This window comes from Lissotriton helveticus, chromosome 6, assembly GCF_964261635.1.
Source record: "Lissotriton helveticus chromosome 6, aLisHel1.1, whole genome shotgun sequence".
NCBI lineage: Eukaryota > Metazoa > Chordata > Amphibia > Caudata > Salamandridae > Lissotriton > Lissotriton helveticus.
The window spans coordinates 640,247,867-640,272,194 of NC_136067.1; positions in this window are offsets into that span (position 1 = coordinate 640,247,867).

Genomic DNA, 24,328 nt, shown 5'->3' on the forward strand with positions numbered 1-24,328 from the left:
TGCTTTTACAAGGCAGTTACATCGGATTTACACAAGTTGGAAGATAGACTTCAGAGTAAACCCTATAGATTTAAGGACAACTTATCTATGGCAGAAAGAAAGGCATTGGAGCAACTGAAAAACTATTCACATCTTACTATAAGGGAGACAGACAAAGGAGGCCATATTGTCCTTATGGACAATGATCTATATTTAGACGAGATTGCAAGACAACTGTCTGACATCAAATCGTGTACACTTATGTCACATGATCCTACTCCATCTACAATTACTTTGATTGAGAAGTGTCTTCGGTACTGGCACAGTTTAGGACTTTTGACTGACTCTGAATTTAAATACTTATTCAATCCAACTCCAAGGTCAGCATACATTTATGTACTCCCTAAGATACATAAAAACATGGACAAACCCCCGGGTAGGCCCATCATCTCCGGGATTGGTGGACTCACTGAGCATATCTCAGAATACATTGATTTGTTTCTGAAACCTCTAGTTATACAACTACCTGCCTACATTGAGGATACTAAAGACCTGCTCAATAAACTTGAACACTTCCCCTGGTCTGATGAATACATCCTGGTCACCTTAGACGTTAATGCACTCTACACTAGCATACCTCTGGACAGAGGTATGGAGTCGCTTAGATTCTTTTTATCTAAGAGAGATGCTTGTCTCTATGACCACACAAGAATGGTCTTAGAACTTACCAAATTGACACTCGAAAACAATTACTTCCAACACCAATCCATTTGGTACAAACAACACTCAGGTGTAGCAATGGGGGCGAAGTTTTCACCCTCTTTTGCTAACCTGTATATGTTTTTTTTTTTAACTACACCATATTTGGAGAGACTGTCCCCATCACTTGACCAACAATGTAATTTATTGGGGACGTTATATTGACGATGTTCTACTAATTTGGAATGGAGATACTGCCTCTCTGTCAGAGTTTGTTGAACATCTCATGCACAATACGTACAACCTGTCCTTCACACATAGTTTTGATAGGAAACAAATTGATTTCCTCGACGTTACACTATATGTTAGGGATGGCATGCTTGAGACCAAACTCTTTCGCAAAACCACAGCGTGCAATTCTGTCTTGCACGCAACCAGCGCACATCCAGTCAGTCAAATTCGGGCAATCCCCTTTGGGGAGATGACCCGACTGAGAAGAAATTGCAGTTGTGACAATGATTTCAACTCTGAACTTGATAAACTCACTGACCGCTTTGCTCAAAGATGTTACAATTCAGAAATTCTCCAAAAAGCAACCACCAGAATTAAAAAATGCAAACGCAATGACCTTCTTAGAAACAGCAGGAAAAAGAAAAAAGACACGACAACCACTAGAAGCGCTGCATTCATCACTCAATTTCATTGCAAGAGCAATGATGGTTTCTGTATATTGCGGAGACATTGGCATCTTCTTAAATTAGACCGAGACTTGGATCAGGGCCGGCTCTAGGCTCATGGTGGCCCTGTGCAGGGAGCGTAGGTGGTGGCCCCGAAAGAGGGGGTCCTGACGGGGCGGAGCTCAGGAAGGTGTTTTAATAATACGTCCAGAAAAGTCGTTAGATGACCAGTACCTGCGGCTGCTCCTACCCTTCCGAATTCGTCTCAGAACGATACAATTTAGGAGGAGGGCATTGTGACACACGACATGAGGGACTGGGCGCACAGACAGCTGCAGTGCCAGGGCCATGACAGGGGCACCAGACCCCCACAAAAATGCAGGAGGCCTGAGCCTGCAATGGGAGGGGGTTATTGTTAAACAAATAGGCATGTTCATTAAAAAAATAATCATATCTACAACTACAGGGGATACAATGAGGTCAGCACACATGCTGCTGGTAGCCCTGTGAGTGGAGATGGGGAGATGGGGCGGGGGAAGTCTCACCCATCTCGTCCTCATAGCTGCCAAGGTTTCAGAATGCCATACGTGACATTTTCATAATTTCAGTGTAATTATGAGTGACATTTCAATGACTATGAGGGACACTTTCTTGCGGGCAAAATTAAGCAATGAAGACGATCAACACATGTAAATATCAGAAATAACACCACAAAGAGCGTTCCAATCGAAACACGTCAGTCTTTTGAATAAACTACTACGGCAACTATATCTCACAATGCAAGCTTTCCTCTGTGTGTGACCACGACGCTTTTGCTCTCTCTATCCCTCTCCTCTCTATCCTTTTATCCCTCTCCTGTCTCTTTTTATCCCTCTCCCCTCTGTCTCTTTTTATCCCTCTCCTCTCTCTCACGCGCTCGCTCTCTATCCCTCTCCTCTGTTATTATCCCTCTCCCCCTCTCGCACGCACTCTCTCTCTATCCCTCTCCTCTCTAACCTTTTATCCCTCTCCTCTCTGTCTCTTTGTATCCCTCTCCCCCTCTCGCACGCTCTCTCTCTCTCTCCTCTCTATCCTTTTATCCCGCTCCCCTCTCTGTCTCTTTTTATCCCTCTCCTCTCTCACACGCTTGCTCTCTAGCCCTCTCCTCTCTGTCTTTACCCCTCCCCCCTCTTGCACGCTCTCTCTCTCTATCCTTTTATCCCTCTCCTGTCTCTTTTTATTCTTCTCCTCTCTCTCATGCGCTCGCTCCCTATCCCTCTCTGTCTCTTTTTATCCCTCTCTCCCCTCTCGCACGCTCTCTCTCTATCCCTCTCCTCTCTATCCTTTAACCCTCTCCTCTCAATCCTCTCTAGCCTTTTATCCCTCTCCCCTCTCTGTCTCTTTGTATCCCTCTCCTCTCTCACGCGCTCAATCTCTAGCCCTCTCCTCTCTGTCATTATCCCTCTCCCCCTCTCGCACCAGGCTGCACTGTTTGTTTTGATATGAAAACATAAATTTTGAGCCATGTGTTCTCGATAGAGGCCATATCCGTCAAGAAAAATGAAAACATTTTTGGCAAACAGCTACGCATCTGCTCTCACTCAGCCTTACCTTGTGCAGTCTAAGTTGCTGCTCCAAAAATCCCACCAACACTCTGTACTAGCCGCTTCTCTTGGGCCTACCTTCCTTCCACAGAGCAAGGCACCTGCTCCGGTCTTTTTTTACTGGACTTTTTGCGCACTTTTAATTGTTGCGCTGCAAATGTGCATGACTGACATTAGTGGTCCTGCTCTTTGCTTCTCTGAGGGTCACTGTTGTCTCGACTTTACTCAATTTTTTTAATGCTCATCTGTATACATGACAGAAAATAGGGCCCATTATGACTGCGGAGACCTGTACAGCTGCGATGAGAAGCAGCCTCACTCTGCCTGTACCTCGTCCCGCTCTCATCACAGTCAGACACGGGCTCCAGCACTCTCCCTCGACCGGCCCTCCAGCTCGGAAATAATTATTTACTGGCTGGCAGGGAGCAGCCATAGATATTTTAGCCTCACTGCAACAGGCGGCCCGGCAGAAGGTGCAATCCGATCTGTAGTGCTGCCAGCCAGCCGAACACCATGATTCCGGTGGCACTGCTGCCTGCAAACCAGTGAGCTCTGCAGCCAGCCTCTACCTCAGTCCCAGTTGGTTCCCTCAAAACCCTGGCAGCAGGACGTGACCTTACGTCCCCACTCCCCCCTTCCGGCGCTATGGCCAAGTTGTAACACGTGATGCAGCTCCTCCCCATGCCGTGCCTCCCCTCCCCAGTTCCGAACTTCATGACACTTTGTCTCTCCTCATAGTGCCTGTGTGTGTCCCTAGGTTTTGCGCAAAAATGAACCCCCTTTACACTTTCGGCCTTTCTAGCTTCTCCACGGCCGCGGAGGGGCCCCTCGGAGCCAGAGGCCGCCAAATCCTGCCACCAGGGGGCCGCCAGTGCCACGATGTATCAGATCCTTCCGATCCGATCCTCGTCGTGGCGGCCCCTGGGGTTTGGCGGCCCTGTGCAGGTGCACAGTTTGCACATGCCTAGGGCCGGCCCTGCTTGGATCCCTTCATCACCAAGGCCCCTCAAATCACATATAGAAGAGGCCAAACCCTACGCAATCTCTTGGCACCTACGGGTCCGAGGATTACTACCCCGAGCTCTAAGATCTGGTTCCCTCCCAAACCTAAAGGTTTTTTCAAATGCACGATGTGTAATGTTTGTCAGTTTGCATGTAACAAAATCAAGACATTTTGTTATAACACGGGTAAGACTCATCAAATTTATGATTTCATGAATTGCAACACAAAATTTGTGGTATATTGTCTGGTTTGTTCCTGTAACAAAATTTACATTGGGAGTACAATCCGTCCATTGAAAGAACGCATTCAGGAACACATCAGAGCAATCCGCACTAACAATCCCAACTATCCATTAGCGGCACATTACAACAATGACCACAAATCATCAGATTTAATTAATATCAAGTTCCATGGCATAGCCACCATTAGAAATGACCCACGTGGCGGCAATAAAACTACGGCTCTCAGAAAATTGGAAACAAAATGGTTGATCAAATTGCGAGCCGTGGACCAGGGACTTAATACGGACAGAGAAATGCATGTATTTTTATGATTTTGAACAATAAGGATATTTAATGTAATGATCTCTATTAATTACATGCAGGATGTTGACATTATTTGTTGTAACTATCACAATGCCATCCTTATTTTCTGTTTCCTTAATTTCTGTATTCCGTTACCATCGATTATGGTACTGTCTAAAACAGCATATGTACCTTTATGGTCCCAGGACTGTTTACAAATTTGCATTTTGGGACGCTCTGCAATGGTTTACATCATGTGACCAACCTTGGACATTAATTTGATTTTGTCTGACATGTCACACTGTGTAAGAACTGTTAACAAGCATTATTGATATATCACACAATGAGGAATGTGAATACACCAATTTTCTTCATTTGCTTTGACTTTTTTGGATATAACATACTAATATTTCAACTAACTCATACATATAAACAGAGTCATATAATTACAGTTTCTATACTAATCCTCTAATCATTTAATCCTTCTGTTACCAACATTAGCTCAGAGTAAGCATTACAGTTTTACGCTGTATCATTTTTCTTTAGTATGACAGCCCCCTCATCTATGTTTATTTGGACGGTGTCTGTAATGAATTCAGACTGCCTTGAACATTCCATTCTTTTGGTTCGTGATGACTCTGCCTCACTTCTTGCGTTTTAGTTTCTTTATTAATTAGGTTGCAATCTTTTTAAAGTTCATTTTAACTTTTGCACCAATTTACATGCCTAGCATTGCGTTACACTAATGGTTTATAACGGGTTCACATTACTTTTTCCTTTTCGCTGCCATCATTATTTCACTTCCATCATGGCGCGTCTGTAGTTATTACCAGCTATGTTTTCTCATGACTCTGTTTGGTCCTATTTTTATCTCTCGGACCCACGGACGCTGGGCGTCACGTGACTCTTACTCTGGGACTTCCGCATATAATGCGGTATCCACGATGAGTGAGCTTGTTTCACATAATCCGCTACTATACGGACTCGACCCTATACTTTTCGACGGATTTTTGTAAATAAAAAACACAACATCTTGAACCTTTCTTGCTTGTTTGTGATGCTCAAACATTGCTGCCATCGGACAATCTCTACCCATTTTTAAATAACTAGGAGACCTATTAGTCTGTTCATTTATACTTGTATGTTAGGAATGTGCTTGATTTGACCCTCTTGTTTCACATGCACAAAGGATCATGGAGGTTAGAAGGGAGGGGTAGGAGCTGGGCACAGACAAGAGAGTTCAGGAGAAAGAGCCTCAAACTGGCCAGGAAGGAGGAGCAGTTGCAGTACAACACACCAGGTAGGGCAGAAGGGTGTGGCAGTAAAATGGACCATGGAGGACAGGAGGAAGGGGATAGGGGCATGGAATGTGGACAGGCAGGGTGGAGGTGGCAGAGAGGTTACAGCCATCTGACAATGCTAGGCAGGTGGGAGGGGAGTGGCAGCTCAACAGAAAACTCAGAGTAGATAGGAAGGGCAGGTCCAAGGAACATGGTGGGCAAAAAGGATGGATCAGGGGCATGCCCACAGACTTCGGAGGGGAGGGGGAAGGAGAGTTGGGGCACCTAGCTAACCACAGAGGCTAAGCAGGAGAGCAATGATGGGCAGGAGGAGTGGACTGGGACATTATGCTAAATGGAGGGCAGTTGCAGCACATCAGACTATGCATGACAGGAGGGAGGAGGTTAGTGCATGGATTCAGACAACAGAGGATAGTAGAAAGTGATTGGGGCAGCAAGCTGACTTTTGAGAGTAGGCGGGAAGGCCAGTTGCAGAACAACGACCACACAGGGCTGTAATGAGGGAGCAGGGACATGGACTTGGACAATGGATGGCAAGGAGGAGGGGAGGCAGGAGGTGCAATTTTGGGGGGGCAACACAAGGCCAGGCCCTGCTTCCAACCCCCCACCATCCATTATGATAGGCATCTTACTTAACATTAAAAAAAACTAGAAATTCCCTAAAGATTACAGGGATGTTATAGTTAAACTCAGATTTCACTCATACAAAACCACTGAAATTCAGCAGTTATAGTTACCTGATCTAACTATAACTTACGCCCCCACAATGCACCTCAGACATTACATCATTCACGACATGGTCAGTGACATCACTCAAGACATCACTCATGACATCTCAAATGAGCTGTGAATGGAATGGAACTATAATCACTAGAACTTTATTTAGGGATAGTGTTTGTATATTAACACCCCTTTTTATTTCTTTTCTTTCATGTAAGAACCTCTATAATATGCAACGTGCCCAGATCAATATGGCCGATAGCCTTTAACTTTAGAGTAATGTGAAGTCCATTGTTTATGTTGATGTTTGCAAATGTAAGTGTGTTTACTATGAACATGTCACGTTGACAAACATACAGGTCCGACGGTCATGGGGCAAGATATGCTGAAATTACATTGTGTGCATATTAACACTTTTTTTCTTTTCTTTTTAGGATGAATTCCTGATTTTTTGCATCGTGACCAGGCCAATATGACTGACAGCATTTTGGTTTATTGTATTATGTAGTCCTTTGTTAATGTTGGCAACTGGAGCCATTTCTGCATTTAAATAAGGTAGCTACAATGACGTCTTGTATCGTGATCGAGGTTCAGACTAGCCGAAATGCGTGGATCATGCCCTTTGTAGATTAAATACTTCCACCTGATTGCGGATTCCTTCCTTGTAAGAGTGAGAGGAGATTGAATATATATATATATCAGTGAGCAAGGACGTTAAGTCCGAAACGCGTCTGATGGCTTGTACCACAATGAAATTAAAAGTTGAAATCCGAAGACTGACTCATGCGTATTTTTGCAGTCTGCATACCTGTCAGTGCAGCGAAGCACATCGAAGACAAGTTGGATGGTTATATATATATATATATATATATATATATATATATATATATATATATATATATATATATATATATATATATACACTTCTCTTGTCTCTTTCTATGCTTCTCTTGCCTCTTTCTGCACTTCTCTTGCCTCTTTCTGCACCTCTCTTGCCTCTTTCTACACCTCTCTTGCCTCTTTCTGTACCTCACTCTTTTCTTTCTAGACCTCTCTTGCTTCTTTCTGTACCTCTCTTGCTTCTTTCTATGCTTCTCTTGCCTCTTTCTGTACGTCTCTTGCCTCTTTCTGCACATTTCTTCTTGTTTCTGCACCTCTATTGCCACTTTCTGCACCTTTCTTCCCTCTTTTTGCAGCTCACTTTCTTCTTTCTATACCTCTTTTGCCTCTTTATGCACATCTTTTTCCTCTTTCTGCACCTCTCATGCCTCTTTCTTCACCACTATTGCCTCTTTCTGCACCTCTCTTGCCTCTTTCTGCACTTCCCTTGCCTCTTTCAGCACCTCTCTCTTTTCATTCAGCACTTCTCTTGCTTCTTTCTACGCCGTTCTTCCCTTTTCTGCATTTTCCTTGCTATTGCCTCTTTATGCATCTTTCTTCCTCTTTCTGCACTTCTCTTCCCTCTTTCTGTACCTCTCTTGCCTCTTTATGTACCTCCCTTGCCTCTTTTTGCAGCTCACTCTTCTTTCTGCACCTCTCTTGCCTCTTTCTGCACCTCTCTTGCCTCTTTCTGCACCTCTCTTGCCTCTTTCTGACCAACTCTGCCCTCTTTCTACTCCCCTCTTGCCTTGTTCTGCACATCTCTTGCCTCTTTCTGTACCTCCCTTGTCCCTATCTGCTCCTCTCTTGCCTTTCTACTCAACTCTTGCCTCTTTTTGCACCTCTCTTGCCTTTTTCTGCACCTCTCTTGCCTCTCTCTGTACTTCTCTTGCCTCTATCTGCACCTCTCTTGCCTTTCTACTCAACTCTTGCCTCTTTTTGCACCTCTCTTGCCTCTTTCTGCACTTCTCTTGCCTCTTTCAGCACCTCTCTTTTCTTTCTGGACCTCTCTTGTCTTTCTGTACCTCTCTTGATTTTTTTCTAAAATTCTCTTGCCTCTTTCTGCACCTCTCTTGCCTCTTTTGTGTACCTCTCTTGCCTCTTTCTGTACCTCCCTTGCCTCTATCTGCACCTCTCTTGCCTTTCTACTCAACTCTTGCTTCTTTTTGCTGCTCGCTTGCTTCTTTCTGCACTTCTCTTTCCTCTTTCTGCACCTTTCTTCCTCGCTGCACTTTTCTTGCCTCTTTCTGCACCTCTCATGCCTCTTTCTGCAACTCACTCTCTTCTTTATGCACCTCTCTTGCTTCTTTCTGTACCTTTCTTGCGTCTTTCTACGCTTCACTTGCTCCTTTCAGTACCTTTCTTCCTCTTTCTGCATGTCTCTTGCCTCTTTCTGCACCTCTCTTGCCTCTTCTTGCACCTCTTGCCCCTTTCTGCACCTCCCTTGCCTCTATCGGCACCTCTCTTGCCTCTATCGGCACCTCTCTTGCCTTTCTACTCAACTCTTGCCTCTATCTGCGCAATTCAAGAATGTTTCACTTTGGAGAAAGGGTTGTGATGCGCGGCTGACGTGACCACGCACGTTGCCATTGTGCTTCCTGCCTCACCCGGCCCCGCCCACGATGATCTCTGGTGTAGATGCCGACACGGAGCTTCTCGCTGCCGGATTCTTTGTTTAGCCGATTACCTCACACCGCACTCGCTTCACCACTGAGAGCATTGACGCCGTGGACAGCTGGTGATTGTTATACGGAAGTCTCGGACATTTGCGGCACACTGATGCGAGTGGCGTCTGCACTGAACGCCCGCTGCATCCAGCGTCCTCGCTGTTGAGCGTTTTTCTCCCCCGTTTGCTTCATGGACTGCTGGGACTTGAGGCAATCATAGTTCTGAACGCCCCGCCCGCTGTGGCCATCGCTGCGTTGCAGTGCCAGGTTCTCCAGGTGCTCCGAGACTCCGCCCGGTCAGACAGCGAGGTGCGACGAGCCCAGACAGCGCTGACTAGCGGATTAAGAGGCGGATTAGGAGGCTGAGAGGACGGGCTGAATTATATCGAGGTGAGGCGAATTGGGGGTGAACTCTCTGACGCGAGAAGATAGAGACTACTTCCACCACCTATCCCTCTCTAGCCATTTATGTCTCCTTTGTAATATTTGGGCGACACAAGCACCACAGGCACCACAGGCACGTCAGGAGAAGTTATTAACTGGCATTATAGACTAGAGCATTACACACATAGCAGCCCATTTACCCTTGTTTTGTATCCAAGGCGGCCAGAGTCCGGGGCAAGCAGGATAAAATAGATTCAGCAAGGGATTTGTTAAAATCACCACCCACAGCAAAAGGCGGGGAGAAAAAAAGTAGAATAAAGGAGCAGCAAAGGAGTGCTTTGAAACTCAAGGCCCAGGAAGCAGCAGAGAAATATACAGAAAACAAATATAGCGTTTTAAATAAGCAGGCTGAGGAACTTGAGGAAGAGGACCTTGAGGAAGAGGATAGGGATGAAGATGAAAAAACGCTATCAAAGCTCTCAGCCGAGTTGAGTCTTTTGGCGGTCGAGGAGAAGGGCAAGCAAAATGGGGGAGACAAAGTGAATAAAGCAGAAAAAGCGGATAAGATGGAGAATACGGCCATTGTGAAATCTCCAGCCAAGAGGGTCCACAGTCAATTAAGTCCAAAGAAGTACCCTCTCTTCTCTAAACCGCTGCTTCAGCAAGGTCAGTTTACAAGCACACCCACCCGGGAAGAGAGATGTCAAAGGCGTGCAGACAGCACTGCGTAGAAAGTGGCCTTTAATGATAAAAGGAATATACTGAATCCACCAGTACACCTGGCGGGTCCGGAGCCGGAGCCAGTCTCAGAAGGAGCGCCAAGTGTCAGCTTGCCCCCTCCTACAACCGTTTCACAATCTATCCAAAATCAGGCTTCTCTAGCCCCAAGCCCAAATATATCGCAGTCCTCTCCTCAGTCCCTTCCAGGTTCTAATTTGCAGTCTCAACTCCACCACAGCCCTGCTGTAACTGCAACTGAAAAGACGGCCAATTCTACAATAAAAGCATCTCCTTTGAACAACGATCTTTTACCGTCTCCTTCAGCCTCGGCGGTCCCAGGGCAAGGTACATGTCCACAAGAGATGCAAGAAGACGAACTAATCATACCCTCTATCATTCCAAAAGAGAACTCCGTTGAGGCTATGCTTGCTACCATACTCCGAGAACTGAGGGATTTCAAAATCTCACAAGCCCACGAAATATCACAGCTGCATAATAGGCTCACGAAAATGGAGGAGTGTTTTGGAAATCTCTCCATGAGGGTCTCGGAGGCTGAATCTCGTATCTCAAGACTAGAAGATACCCTAATAACAACAGAGAAAGATCTCCAGATGGCACACAAAGAAAAATCTCAAATGGCGGAAAAAATGGAGGATTTGGAAAATTACAACCGGAGGTCCAATCTACGCCTAGTGGGTATCTCTCAGGGCCTGGACGATAAGAACATGGTAAAATGGTCAGAGTCCCTTTTGAAGAAAGCCATACCTGATTTGCAAGGCGACTTAACGATAAGTAGGGCACACAGAGTCCCTGCACATAAACCCAATAATTCCAGTTGGGGAGTTGCAAGGGGAAAAAAGAGAGTTCACACACTAAGAAATTTATTGTTTTATTACTGACACAGCCATGGCATGGAAAAACTTTAAGTACAGCCTTGCAGTAGAAGTTTTCTATATGCTAACTTATTTTCTCTTCTCAACACAAAAGGTTATTATATTGACATATTTTGCACTTATTAGTTTTGATTCTAACAATTCCCAAACGATGATAGCATGCCTTAAAGGAGGAAAGGCAAAATGGTTTAAGTTTTTGGTTAATTGCACTTTAATTGCTTATTTTGCACAAGGGTTGACCCACGAAAATTTTTCGAGGTTTTGTATAACCAGTACGCATTTTTGCACTTTAAATATTTAAATATTGGAGTTCAATACCTGCTGTTTTTATACTTGGACTATGAGATTTGCGTATTTTGCCCAAAAGGGTGCTTTAAATCTTGTCTGCTGCAATCTTTTATCATAATTGCGCTTTTCGGACATAAGGGCGCTGAGTCAATTGAATTATAGTCTTATATTTTGCATTTGACACTTTAACTTGCTGCCCTCTTAATCTGGTTATTGTCATCAAAGCAATGTTTGCGTATTTGCACAGGTTTCTATATTCTTCGTATACTTTGTCCTCTCATCTTAAATGCGTACTTTTTTAAACAACATCCTTGTATTTTGCACTTTATATGCTGCTCTTTTTTTGTCTATTTGCTGCGTAGTAGTATTGCTCTGCTCATTTGCTTATTTGCACATGGTGAGGTCCAAAACTTTCCCGAGTATACCTCATATTTATTTATTTATTTATTCTTTTAAACATCTCAATTATTGAAGAACAAATATTATGTTAAGGTTTGTCTTTTTTAATGTAAATGGGTTGAATAACGTCCGCAAAAAGAATGCCATTGAGTGCTGGCTAAAAAACCTCAGCCCAGACGTTATTTATTTACAAGAAGCCCATTACAGAAACCAGGTTGAATCAGACAAAATCTTTAAGGGCTGGTTTGGTCATAAAATCTCATCAGTAGCTGGGCTGGCACAGAGAGGAGTAAGTATACTAATAGGAAGACATGTAGGCTTTTCCCTTGAAGGGGCACTTACAGACCCCAGTGGTAGATGGGCAATTGCACATGGTAAATTAAATCATGCAAATATAATCCTTGCCACAATCTACGCACCAATCATAGACGACCCTCTCCCAATCCTACAGTTAAAAGCAGCTATAACGGGCCTTCCCAGCCAAATAATATGGGGGGGAGATTTAAATTTTTTACAAAACCCTTTAGTTGATTCCTCTAAAAAAGATCGGCGCCAGAACAAACCCCAAGTTGCTATTGCCATACAAAGCTGCAAACTAGACCTCGATCTCACCGATCACTGGCGATTCTGCAATACCCTCAAACGCGAATATTCATGCTATTCAGCAAAATACAATTCTGCATCTAGGTTAGATTTCTTTTTAACATCCTATGGATTAGAGCCATATAAATATGCCCATTTACCGAACGCATTTTCAGACCATGCAGCACTTTATATGGAGGTAAAATTGGGGAGACAAGAATCAGAGCCACCAAGAAGATGGTATTTTAACAAACTTAACCTCTTGGATTTACAATGGTGTGCAGATATTGAGGAAGAGATCGACCAGTTTTTTACATGCAATAAAGGCACAGCTCCACTAAATACGACCTGGGATGCATTTAAGGCCACTCTGCGGGAGATATTTACGTCCAAAGAAATACCTAAGCAGAAGGCAAGAAGGGAGGAGAAAATTAAATTACAAAAAAACCTTACGCAGGCAACCCAAGAACACCATAGGGTAAGATCGGCACTCTCAGGGCAAAGGCTATCTGAAGCAAAGTGCACGATGAAGGACTTCTATTATGACTTGGGCGACACTAATAGTAACCTCTATGCCCAAAAAATATACGAGGAGAGCGAATACACAGGGAAACTACTGGCCTGGCAAGCCAAAGAAAAGCAGGCCAGAAATAGAATATAGTAACTAACTGACTCCGTCACTAAGACTTATCTAAGACTACTGCCTCCATTGGCGAGCTGTTTTTAAAACACTACGAGGGAGTCTATGAAGCTACTGATGGGGCTACATCCGAAACCATTGGGGAATTTTTAGAGTCACTCGAAATACCAAAATTAGACCATGGGGATAAGAAATTGTTGATCGAGGACTTTACAAAGTCAGAATTAGATGAGGTTATCGGTTCTTCCCCCAATGGTAAGGCCAATGGTGACGATGGACTTCCGGTCCAATTTTTAAAAAAGGACCTCCCCCGGATTCTTTTCATTCAGCAGTGGTGGTTAGCATTTTAAAAAAAGGAAAGGATAAAGAAAAGACAAACTCATACAGGCCCAAAAGTCTTTTAAACACAGATTATTTTTACGAAACTTTTAGCGAACCGGTTGAATAAAATAGTAGGGTCTCTTATAGGCCCTGATCAATGTGGTTTTATAGCAGGTAGGCATCTCCATACAAATACAATTTTTTTATTGGAGGCACTGGATTATTTTAATATCAATAAGGTGAAAGCTCAAATCTGGCTTTTAGATGCTGAGAAAGCTTTCGATCTGGTGTCACGGGACTGTCTTTTTGCTATTTTGTACAGTTTTGATTTTCCGATTGTTTTTATCTCCCTTTTAAAACAACTTTATATGAATTCTATTGCACAGATTATCATCAATAATATCAACATCGGGACGTGTCAGGTCAGCAGAGGCACGCGTCAAGGTTGTCCTCTGTCGCCAATTTTATTTGCTTTATTCATTGAACCATTGGCGATTGCAATTAGGGGTACAATGACCGACACAGTCCTAGCAGCTGGAATGACAAACATAAAATTATATGCCAACGATATCGCCCTTTTTTTAGATTCAAAACCCTCAAGTCAAGTAAACATTTTAAAAAAAAATTCTGACTTTCAAAAGTTAGGGGACTATAAGATAAATGTCAACAAGACGGAAATAATCTTAGTCAACTGCACTGAAGACACTTTATTGCCGGAATTTAGGCTGATATACAACAATCGCCCAAAGAGATACCTGGGAATATTTATTTCGGATAAGTTGGAAGACCTGCATTCGTTAAATTATATACCTCTGTTAAAAAAGGTTGGGTCTCATTTAGATCGCTGGAATCTATTACCATTGTCCATAATGGGACGGGCAGCTTTAATACGAATGTCTATTCTACCTCTTTTTACCTTCCTTTTTAGTGCTGCTCCCTGTGCAATCCAGGTTTCCTTTTTTTAAAAAGTGGATGCTTTGATCTCCTCCTTCCTTGGGCAAAAAAATGTTCTAGGCTTGCACTTAGCACTTTATATCTCCCATCTGCACAAGGAGGGCTGTCCCTCCCAAATGTCAGAGAATATTATTTTGCTTCTTTTGCACCTCATAGCTTCAGGTTTTTTTTTCTAGACGATTATGCGGCAGACAATTTTTTTATTAAGAAGATGTTGTTGGAATCTAAAATTACTGATCCTGTTAGAATCACGAAGGATCCAAAGAAGGTTCGTTATAAGTCCTTATAGTGGGTTTTTAAACAGAAAACACAGCTCTTGAAATTTTATGGCATGTTTAAAATAAGTAGAACAACCGATTTAACCAATTTTAGCTTTGGGGAGGGAGGCCGTTTGGATAATAATATAGTGAGACTTTGGAAGGAGAATGGCTTTGAGAAAATTGAGGACTTCCTCATAGGGAACAGATGGAAATCCTGGGAGGAAATCTCTACACAGATCCATCATGCCTTCGCAATACTGAAATGGTCCTTTTTTATGCTTCATGTGGATTTTAGAGAGTTAGTTATAGGTAACCTATTTTATAAAAAAGATCTGTCTACAGCATTAAATAATCCAACACAAAAGAAGATCAGTACTTGGATTAAAATATTAAAAGAAGACAACCTAATCAACTCCTCCAATAAGATCATAGAAAGGTGGAAAAAGGGGGAAGACATTGAAATCAGCAAGCTGACATGGGATAAGATTAATACATTTAATAAAACCCTCTTCCGCGGTGCTAATTTTAAACGTATGCAATTCTATAATAAATGGCTAATTTATAGAACTCCCGCATTCCTCCACAGTATCTATCCCCTAGTTGCTGATAAGTGCTTCCACTGTGAAGAAAAAGGCACCTGGAAGCAGATCGTCTGGGAGTGCCCTAAAATACAGATATTCTGGAGGGAAATAGAAAAATATCTTTCCACCATGATCAAAGCCACTATTTCTTTCGATAAGTTAACTTCAGTCCTGGGTTGCTCCCCGAGCCACACTCTACATGACGAGTCCCTATTTATAGCCCCTCTCATAGCTAAATCTCTAATTTTTCAGTCCTGGAAATCAGAGATAGCACCAACCCTACAGGCATGGAAGGTAACGCTATCACGGATTCAGGGTAGGGAAAGAAAATATGCATTGAGATCAGGGGCCCTTAAGAAGTACGATAAGCATTGGAGCGTGTTCGAATCCTAGTATGATTTTATTTCGAAACCTATTCTCAACAACTTCTTCTAATATTAGCCTGCTAGATCGCTATTATGACAGTACTATATACATTGCACTTTATGAGTAAGTCCTAAATTGTTGAAATTTGAACATGTTTTTGTATTTAAATGAGGTTAGTGTAAGATGGGCCTGGATTCTGAGTTACATTTTTTGTATCAACTTCACGCAAATGTTTTTGTATTTATGCACATGCACTTTATTCTCTACTTATTAATTATGCTGCTAATGTGTCATGCAATGTTTTTTGATTATAAACTCTCAATAAAAAAAAAAAAAAAAAAAAACTCTTGCCTCTATCTGCACCTCTCTTGCCTTTCTACTCAACTCTTGCTTCTTTTTGAACCTCTCTTGCTTCTTTCTGCACCTCTCTTCTTTCTGTACCTTTCTTCCTCTATGCACTCCTCTTGCCTCTTTCTGCACATCTCTTGCCTCTTTCTGCACCTCACTCTTTTTTTTCTGTACCTCTCTTGCTTCTTTCTTCGCCTCTCTTGGTTCCTTCTGTGCTTCTTTCTTCTTTCTTTGCCTTTCTTCCTACTTTTGCATTTCTCTTGCCATTGCCTCTTTCTGCACCTTTCTTCCTCTTTTTGCACCTCTTTCTTCTTTTTGCACATTTCCTCCTCTTTCTGTACCTCTCTTGTCTCTTTCTGCACATCTCTTCCCTTTTTCTACACCTCTCTTACATCATTCTGCAGCTCAATCTCTTCTTTCTGCACCTCTTTGGCCTCTTTCTGCACCTATCTTGCCTCTTTCTGACCCACTCTTCCCTCTTTCTACATCTCTATTGCCTCTTTCTGTACCTCTCTTGCCTCTTTCAGCACCTCTTTTGCCTCTTTCTTCACCTGTTTTGCATATTGTTGCTCCTCTCTTGCCTCTTTCTGCATCTCCCTTGCCTCTATCTGCACCTCTCTTGCCTCTTCCTGCACTTCTCTTACCTCTTTCTGCACCTCTCTTGCCTCTTTCTACACCTCTCTGGCTTCTTTCTGCAGCTCTCGCTTCTTTCTGCTCTACTCTTGCTTCTTTCTGCGCCTTTCTTCCTTTTTCTGCGTTTCTCTTGCTATTGCCTCTTTCTGCACCTTTCTTCTTTCTGCCCTTCCATTGTCTCTTTCTGCACCCCTCTTGCCTCTTTCTGCCCCTTACTCTCTTCTTTATGCACCTCTCTTGCTCCTTTCCGAACCTCTTTTGCTTCTTTCTGTGCTTCTTTTGCTTCTTTCTGCACCTTTCTTTTTTTCTGCATCTCTTTTGTCTCTTTCTGCACCTCTCTTGCCTCTTTCTGCAGCTCAATCTCTTCTTTCTGCATGGCTCTTGCCTCTTTCTGTACCTCTCCTGCCACTTTCTGCATCTCTTTCTGAATATTTTTCCCTCTTTTTGCACCTTTCTTGCCTCTTGAATCACCTCTCTTGACTCTTGTTGCTCTTCTCTTGCCTCTTTCTGCAGCACACTTGCTTCTTTCTGTGCCTTTCTTCCTCTTTCTGTACCTCTCTTGACTCTTTCTATACCTCTTCCCCCTTTCTGCACCTCTTGTGCCTCTTTCTTCACCTCTCTTGCCTCTTTCTTCACCTCTCTTACCTCTTTCTGTACCTCTCTTGCCTCTTTCTGCACCTCTTTAGTCTCTTTCCTCACCTCTGTAGTCTCTTTCTTCACCTCTCATGCCTCTATCCGCACCTCTCTTGGCTTTCTACTCCACTCTTGCCTCTTTCTGCACCTCTTTTGCCTCTTTTTGCACTTCTCCTGCCTTTCTCTGCACCTATATTGTTTCTTTCAGCACCTCTCTTTCTTCTTTCTGTGCTTCTCTTGCCTCTTTCTGCACCTCTCTTGTCTCGTTCTGCACATCGTTTTCCTCTTTCTAAGCCATTCTTCCTCTTTCTGCACCTCACTCTCTTCTTTTTGCAACTCTCTTGCTTCTTTATGTGCCTCTCTTTCTTCTTTCTGTGCCTCTCTTGCTTCTTTCCGTACTGCTCTTGCTTCTTTCTGTACCTCTCTTTCCTCTTTCATCACTTCTCCTGCTTCTTCTGCACCTTACTTCCTTTTTTTGCACCTCTCTTGCTTTTTTCTGCACTTTTCTTGCCTTTTTCTATACTTCTCTTGCTTCTTTCTGCACTTTTCTTGCTTCTTTCTGCGCCTTTCTTTCTCTTTCTGCACGTCTTACCTATCTAGGTGTAGTTATATTTAGAAATTAGCATTTAAAAAACCTTGGAAATTCACTGAAAAAAACACAGGTTTCAGGGATGTTATCTTTAGAAATTAGCATTTCAAAAACCTTAGAAATTCACTGAAAAAGTCACAGGTTCCAGGGACATTATAGATAAAAAGTAGCATTTAAAAAACCTTAGAAATTCACTGGAATAACCGTAGGTTTCAGGGACATTATAATTTGAAATTATCATTTAAAAAAGCCTTTGAAATTCACTGAATAAAACATAGGGTTCAGGGATGTTATAGTTAGAGATTATCATTTAAAAAACCTTTGAAATTCACTGAAAAAAATCATAGGTTTCAGGGACGTTATAGTTAGTTGGACATTTCACTAGTACAAAACCAGAGAAATTCGCCCATTATAGTTAGTTGAGCTAACTATAACTCACGCCCCTGCAATGCACTGCTAATGACGTCACATATTACATCATTCATGGCATGGTCAGTGACATCACTGATGACATCTCAAATGATATCACTGATGACATCATCCAGTCACTGTGTTTCTGTAAAGTTGAAATATATTACACAATATATATTCAATTGTTGGCTTTCTCACGCTGAAACTGAACATTATGCCTGCAGCCTACCGAAGGATTTGAAAATCATAGAACTGGCAGAAAAACTGTGTTCATGTTACAGACTCCACCGAAGGAGAATAATTGACTGCAACCACCAGCATGCTGCTCACCAGGGAGCGCATGCATATTGGAGATAAATGGTTGCAGTTTTCCGTCACTTGTAGCAATGCCGTCCCATGAGGAAGAAGCAGGTTGCTTCGAAACGCGTTGGGACTTTTCATTTGGACAGACATAATGTGCAGTTTTCTGTAATAAAGAGGTTGAAAACCTGTTTTCTTGCGGAGTGGCATCTCTAATGTTATTTGAACTACATAGTCCTCGGGCTTTGTCCCTGTAGAGTGCCCCTCCTCTTTTAATTTATTCACCAAATCCTCACATCGAGGTTTGTTAAACTTTAGCACTTTTTCACTTTACGCACACAGTGACACTCTTTCTTTACTGTTTACTGTCCTTCGATTACTAGCTCTTATGAATTTGGAACCATCAATAATTGAAGGGGGACCACTAGCATACCCAGGAGTACACCTATGTTGATGACCATTAGGCATTATGCCTGAAATTATGTTATGACCAATTGTTTTTTACCCTGTGCAAAATCTTATGTGTAAATATATGAAATGATAAGTGTTTTTTTACATAGAACTATTTTTGTATGACTATGAAGTATTTTTTTATACATTTGAACCTAAGTCAAATAATACGTTGTATTTTTCTTGGGAAATCATTTATGTAAATATATTTGACCTGCAGAGTTTATTTATAGGTTCTTTCGCTTTTTCTTATATTATTTGGAAACAGCGTTGGTCAAGAACATAAAATTATTTAGGTGTACTCGCCTTTTTGCGTATGATCGCTGAAAATACTTATTAGATGGTGTATGTCAATGTCCTCACTATTTTCAGGTTTTTCTTGTGAGTTTAGCATTTGTATATTGTATACATTATTTGCTCCCCTTTTTTCGAAGGAAGACTTTCAGTAGTATTTCACTGTTTTTCTTTTATGTCTATCACTAATTTAGTCACGTGCCTTTGGTGCTAGCTGTCTTAATGGTCCATTCAATGTTTGAACGTTGTCATGTGATCAAGCCACTCCTGTGGTGAAACGCGTTATGGCTGACTAGCGAGAGAATAAACGCTACTCTTTGCACTTACTCTGGGTTTGTGTCTGCTTCTTCGTTGTATGCTGGAGGACAACGTGCGGCATCCGATTCTTTTCAAGCAGCATCTTGGATATATATATATATATATATATATATATATATATATATATATATATATATATATATATATATATATATATATATATATATATATATATATATATATATATTACCTACTGGCGGTTGCCAGTAGGTATATATAGTTAGGATTTTTTCCCTATGGGATTTTTGAAAATTCTATGTCTAATAACTTTGGCGTTTGTAGACGGAATTGGCTGAAATTTTCAGGAAAATGGAACATTTTGTTTCTGAGCAGCCCCTGAAAATTTGGGGGGGGTTTTCGTCAAGGGGGTGTCGAGAAAAAAGGGGGGTCCCAAAACGTGTTTTTAACATTGAGTTTTCCATAGGGCGGTTGGCCTCACTTTTAGCCCGAACGGCTGAATGGATTTGCACGAAACTTGGCAAAATTGTAGGGACTGGTAGCCCGATGTGCCTTTTGTAGGTCTCAATATATGTGCTACAGTGGATTTTGAGAAATTAACGTTCAAAAAAAGATATATATCTAGAGCCGCGCCTGGAGCGCTCCTCGGTACGCGTACCGGGGAGCGCTCCAGGCGCGCAACGCGACTTGCGCACGGCAAGCTGATTGGTTCTCGGGTGTCTGTAAACATTCGAAACCGTCCGCAGCGGCCGCCATCTTGTGTCTCGGTAGGATTGAGACACAAGAGGTGGCAAAAATCAAAGGGGGAAATGAGCAAGAGGGGGCAGGGTACACACCCCCTGACCCCCTAGGTTTCATGTGGGGGCCATAAAAGGCTCCCGCGGGTGAAAATTTTTTTTTTAAAAAATCGATTTTCGCGGGGGTGAGCGCCCGGTACGCGCACCGGGGAGCGTACGGGGGAGCGTACCATGGAGATTAAAAATGACAGACTTTTAAAAAAATAAAGCTTCTTTTTAAAAATTGGAGGTAGTTCTGAAAAGAACTTTTTTTTTGATTTTGTTGTTTTATATATTTTTTTTGTTTTTGTTGTTTTATATTTTTTTAGACTTTTTAAAAACAATTTTATATTTTTTTGGGATTTTTTTCAAGGGAAAAAACAAAAACAAGGATTCCAAAACTGCTCAACAGGAGCAAAAAAATTTGAACATTTAGGGACTGGAAGAGCAGCGGTGTTGCTGTTTCTTTAGGGCAATCAGTTCAACACTCTGCTCCCCATAGCAGAGCAGTTCGTCACACTCCGTGCACGAAAATTTGATGCCCGCAAACACCGGCTGAATGTTAGGGACCATTCTTCCACGGGGTGGTCCCGAAGGTGTTGCTCCACCAGTGGAGGTGCTGCCGCCATCTGTGGGTGCATTCCGTGCCAGCTCTCTGACACTCTCCCTGGCAAAGTTGTTAGGGTGTCTTCTTTTAACATGCCGGATCAAATTAGCATTCCCAAAACTATATTTTTTCAGAGGATTGCCTCTGGATAAACTACTCCCACATATTTTGCATGTTACTTTGGGAGCGTTGACTTTTTTCTGTCCTTCTGGGATTTCGTAAAATTTCCAGATGAAATGGGTTTTTTTCTTTTGCTGAGGAGGGTCCTCATCTAAAAATCCCTCTGAATCACTGCTGGATGACTCTCTTGCAGCCATTGCTGGAGATCAGAAAAGTAGGAGATAGAGTAGACACAACAGCTCTTGCTCTCTCCAAGTACAAAGCAATAGTGAGAGAAATGGGTGGGTTTCACACAATTTGGAAAAAAAAAAGTTCTGAACCAATGAAAAGTGTTATTTTAAAGTCACATGGTTTGACGCGCTTACGCTACGCGCCCCGGGGCGCGTCCCGGGCGTGTATCGTAAGCGCATCGGGGCGCTTACGTTGCGCGATCGTATGCGCTTCCGGGTGCGCTTACGCGGTGCGTCATAAGACGCATCTCGCGGCTACGCGATACGTGTCTTATGACGCAAGGCGTGGCGGCTACGCGATACGTCACAATGTTGTTTTCGTTCTCGGCAATAGCGCTTCCGGGACGCGCATTAGTACGCGCCCTGGGGCACGCCGCAAGATTGCGCTTACCCGTGCGTTCACCTGTCCGCGCCCCGGGAGCGCACTAAAATAATATTAAAAAAAAAATAAAAAAATTATAAAATATAAAATTAGATTTAAAATGTATTATTTTTATAAAGATTTGCTAATAAAAACCTATGAAATTCACTGAAAAAACCATAGGTTATAGACCATATATAGTTAGGAATTAGCATTTACAAAACCTTGAAAATTCACTGAAAAAACCATAGGTTATAGACCATATATAGTTAGGAATTAGCATTTAAAAAACCTTATTTTACTCACACAAAACCATTGAAATTCCATATATAGTTAGTTGTACTAACTATATATCGCGCACCCGCAATCCACTGCTGATGATGTCACATATTACATCATTCATGACATGGTCAGTGACATCACTGATGACATCACTGATGACATCTCAAATGACATCACTGATGACATCACTGATGACAACATCCAGTGACTGTATGTTTCTGTAAAGTTAAAATATGTCTTATATATTGAAGAATGAGTGGATGTATAAGTGTCTGGATGATGAATTTAGTAGGTGCATGACTGACTGTATGAGTGAGTGGTTAAATGTGTCTCACTGAGCGCATGGGTTAGTGACTAAACTGTCTTAATTTGTGCATCATTATGTCTGTTGTTCTGTAAACTGCTGCATGTGTTGATCATTAGCTATATGAGTAACTATATGGGTTATTGATTGGTTGCCCAAGCATTTGTATTGGAGACTGAGAGTGTGTGTGGGTGGCTGGGAGGTGTATGACTCTGTGCATAGATGTATGGGTTCAAAAGTGCATGTGGAAACAGCTGTATGGGCGGTTTACTGTGTGCATGAGTGTATTGGTGAGTGAATGGATATCTCAGTGCTACATGTCAAAGTAAGTACATATGTAAAACACAGTACATGTGGTAGTTGACATATATAAATAACTGTGCATAAGAGCCAGTGAATGTGTGAGTGGCTGTATGGATTATTGTGAACTTGTATCAGGGATTGTATAACAGAGTAAATATGTGTTATATGTTTCAATAAGTAAGGTGTGTTTAACGATATAGTTGAGCAAATGGAGGTGTGATTGATTCTTTGCAAGACTGATTAGGTGTGTGAGTAACTCCATGGATGAGTGACAGTCTGTGAGTGTCTGTTTACACTGAGTGTATCTACGGTTATATTAGAGTCTGAAGAGGTTCATCGTATCATCACATGAATGATGTCATGAGTAATGTCAAATGAGATGTCATCAGTGATGTCATCAGTGATGTCATTTGAGATGTCATCAGTGATGTCATCAGTGATGTCACTGACCATGTCATGAATGATGTAATATGTGACATCATCAGCAGTGGATTGCGGGTGCGCGATATATAGTTAGTACAACTAACTATATATGGAATTTCAATGGTTTTGTGTGAGTAAAATAAGGTTTTTTAAATGCTAATTCCTAACTATATATGGTCTATAACCTATGGTTTTTTCAGTGAATATATATATATATATATATATATATATATATATATATCCTACTGGCGGTTGCCAGTAGGTAGTTATAGTTAGGACCTAGTTTCCATAGGAAATCTACAACATTCTATTTGGAATAACTTTGGCGCTGGTGGACGACTCTGCGTGAATTTCTCCAAGGAAATGGCCTGCTCGTCTTCGCTCCTTCCGTGAAAGTTTTGGGGTGATTCGTCAAGTGCGGGCCGATAAAAAAGGGAGTCCCAAAACGTGTTTTCCCCATGCAATTTTCCATAGGGACCTTTAGCCAGGGCTACAGCCCGAACGGCTGAACGGAATTACACCAAATGTGGCAGAGAGGTAGAGTTAGGTTCGCAGATTGTGCTTTGTAAATGGTGTAAATCCCTTCAGAAGTTCCTGAGAAAATCAAAAGTAAAATCATAGCGATATCTAGAGACGAAGTACAGAACGCGTACCAAAATCCATACAATTACGAGCACGAGCTGCATGCTGATTGGATGTCAATTGTCTGTCAACACTCCAAACCAGAAAGTGTTGGCAGCCATCTTGTGCCTCGGTAGCACAGAGTCACAAGAAAACAGTAAAAGAAAGTTGAAAAATAAGGAAAGGGGGCAGGATAGAAACATGTTGATTGCTATCGTGCTGTTTTCACCCATGAGGCGGAAGCCGGGGGCTCTACCTACTTTCTTATCTATTTTTACCAAATTGTGAAATGTGATTTTAACTTGCGCCGTGTCTCTTTGCAAGTAGTTTACTTACTTGTGGGGGGTCAAATCTAAGTTCGTAGAACTCGCCAGACTACCAAACTCGATCCCTTGCGCAGCCGAGTGGGGGCTTGCGCGGAGGGACAGGGACAGGGGCTTACAGCCCTTCATAGCCGCCATCTTAAGAGGGCTAAGGGGTTTGCAGTCTAGCTGCAGGACGCCTCCCACCCTCCTCTGCGCTACATAAAAGTTACATGTCTCTACGTCCGCGCAGCGGGCGGGCGCAGCCTTTGGCGTGCCGCCAGCGCGCCCGTCTGTGCCCGTCTGCGCCCGTCTGCGCCCGTCTGGGCCCGACCGGGACCAGGGGCCATCCCCCCTGTTCATTCACAACGACAAAGGTTGATATACAGTAAGGAGTCCCTGTATCAACTGCGTCCCACAGCGCCTGCATGTTGCCATCACCACTTACATCCCTTAGAGACCCCTCATTGCTGCCCTCATTGTAAGGCTGAGATAATTAACCCATCGAGCCTCCCGGTTTTAAAGGACTATTATATGTACCTTCTTAACTGTAGATCTCTTCCAAAACACAGTCTAGAGATATCTTTGTTGCTGGAGGAGCATACCCCGGATGTAGTTTTTTTAACTGAGACTTGGCTGACCCAA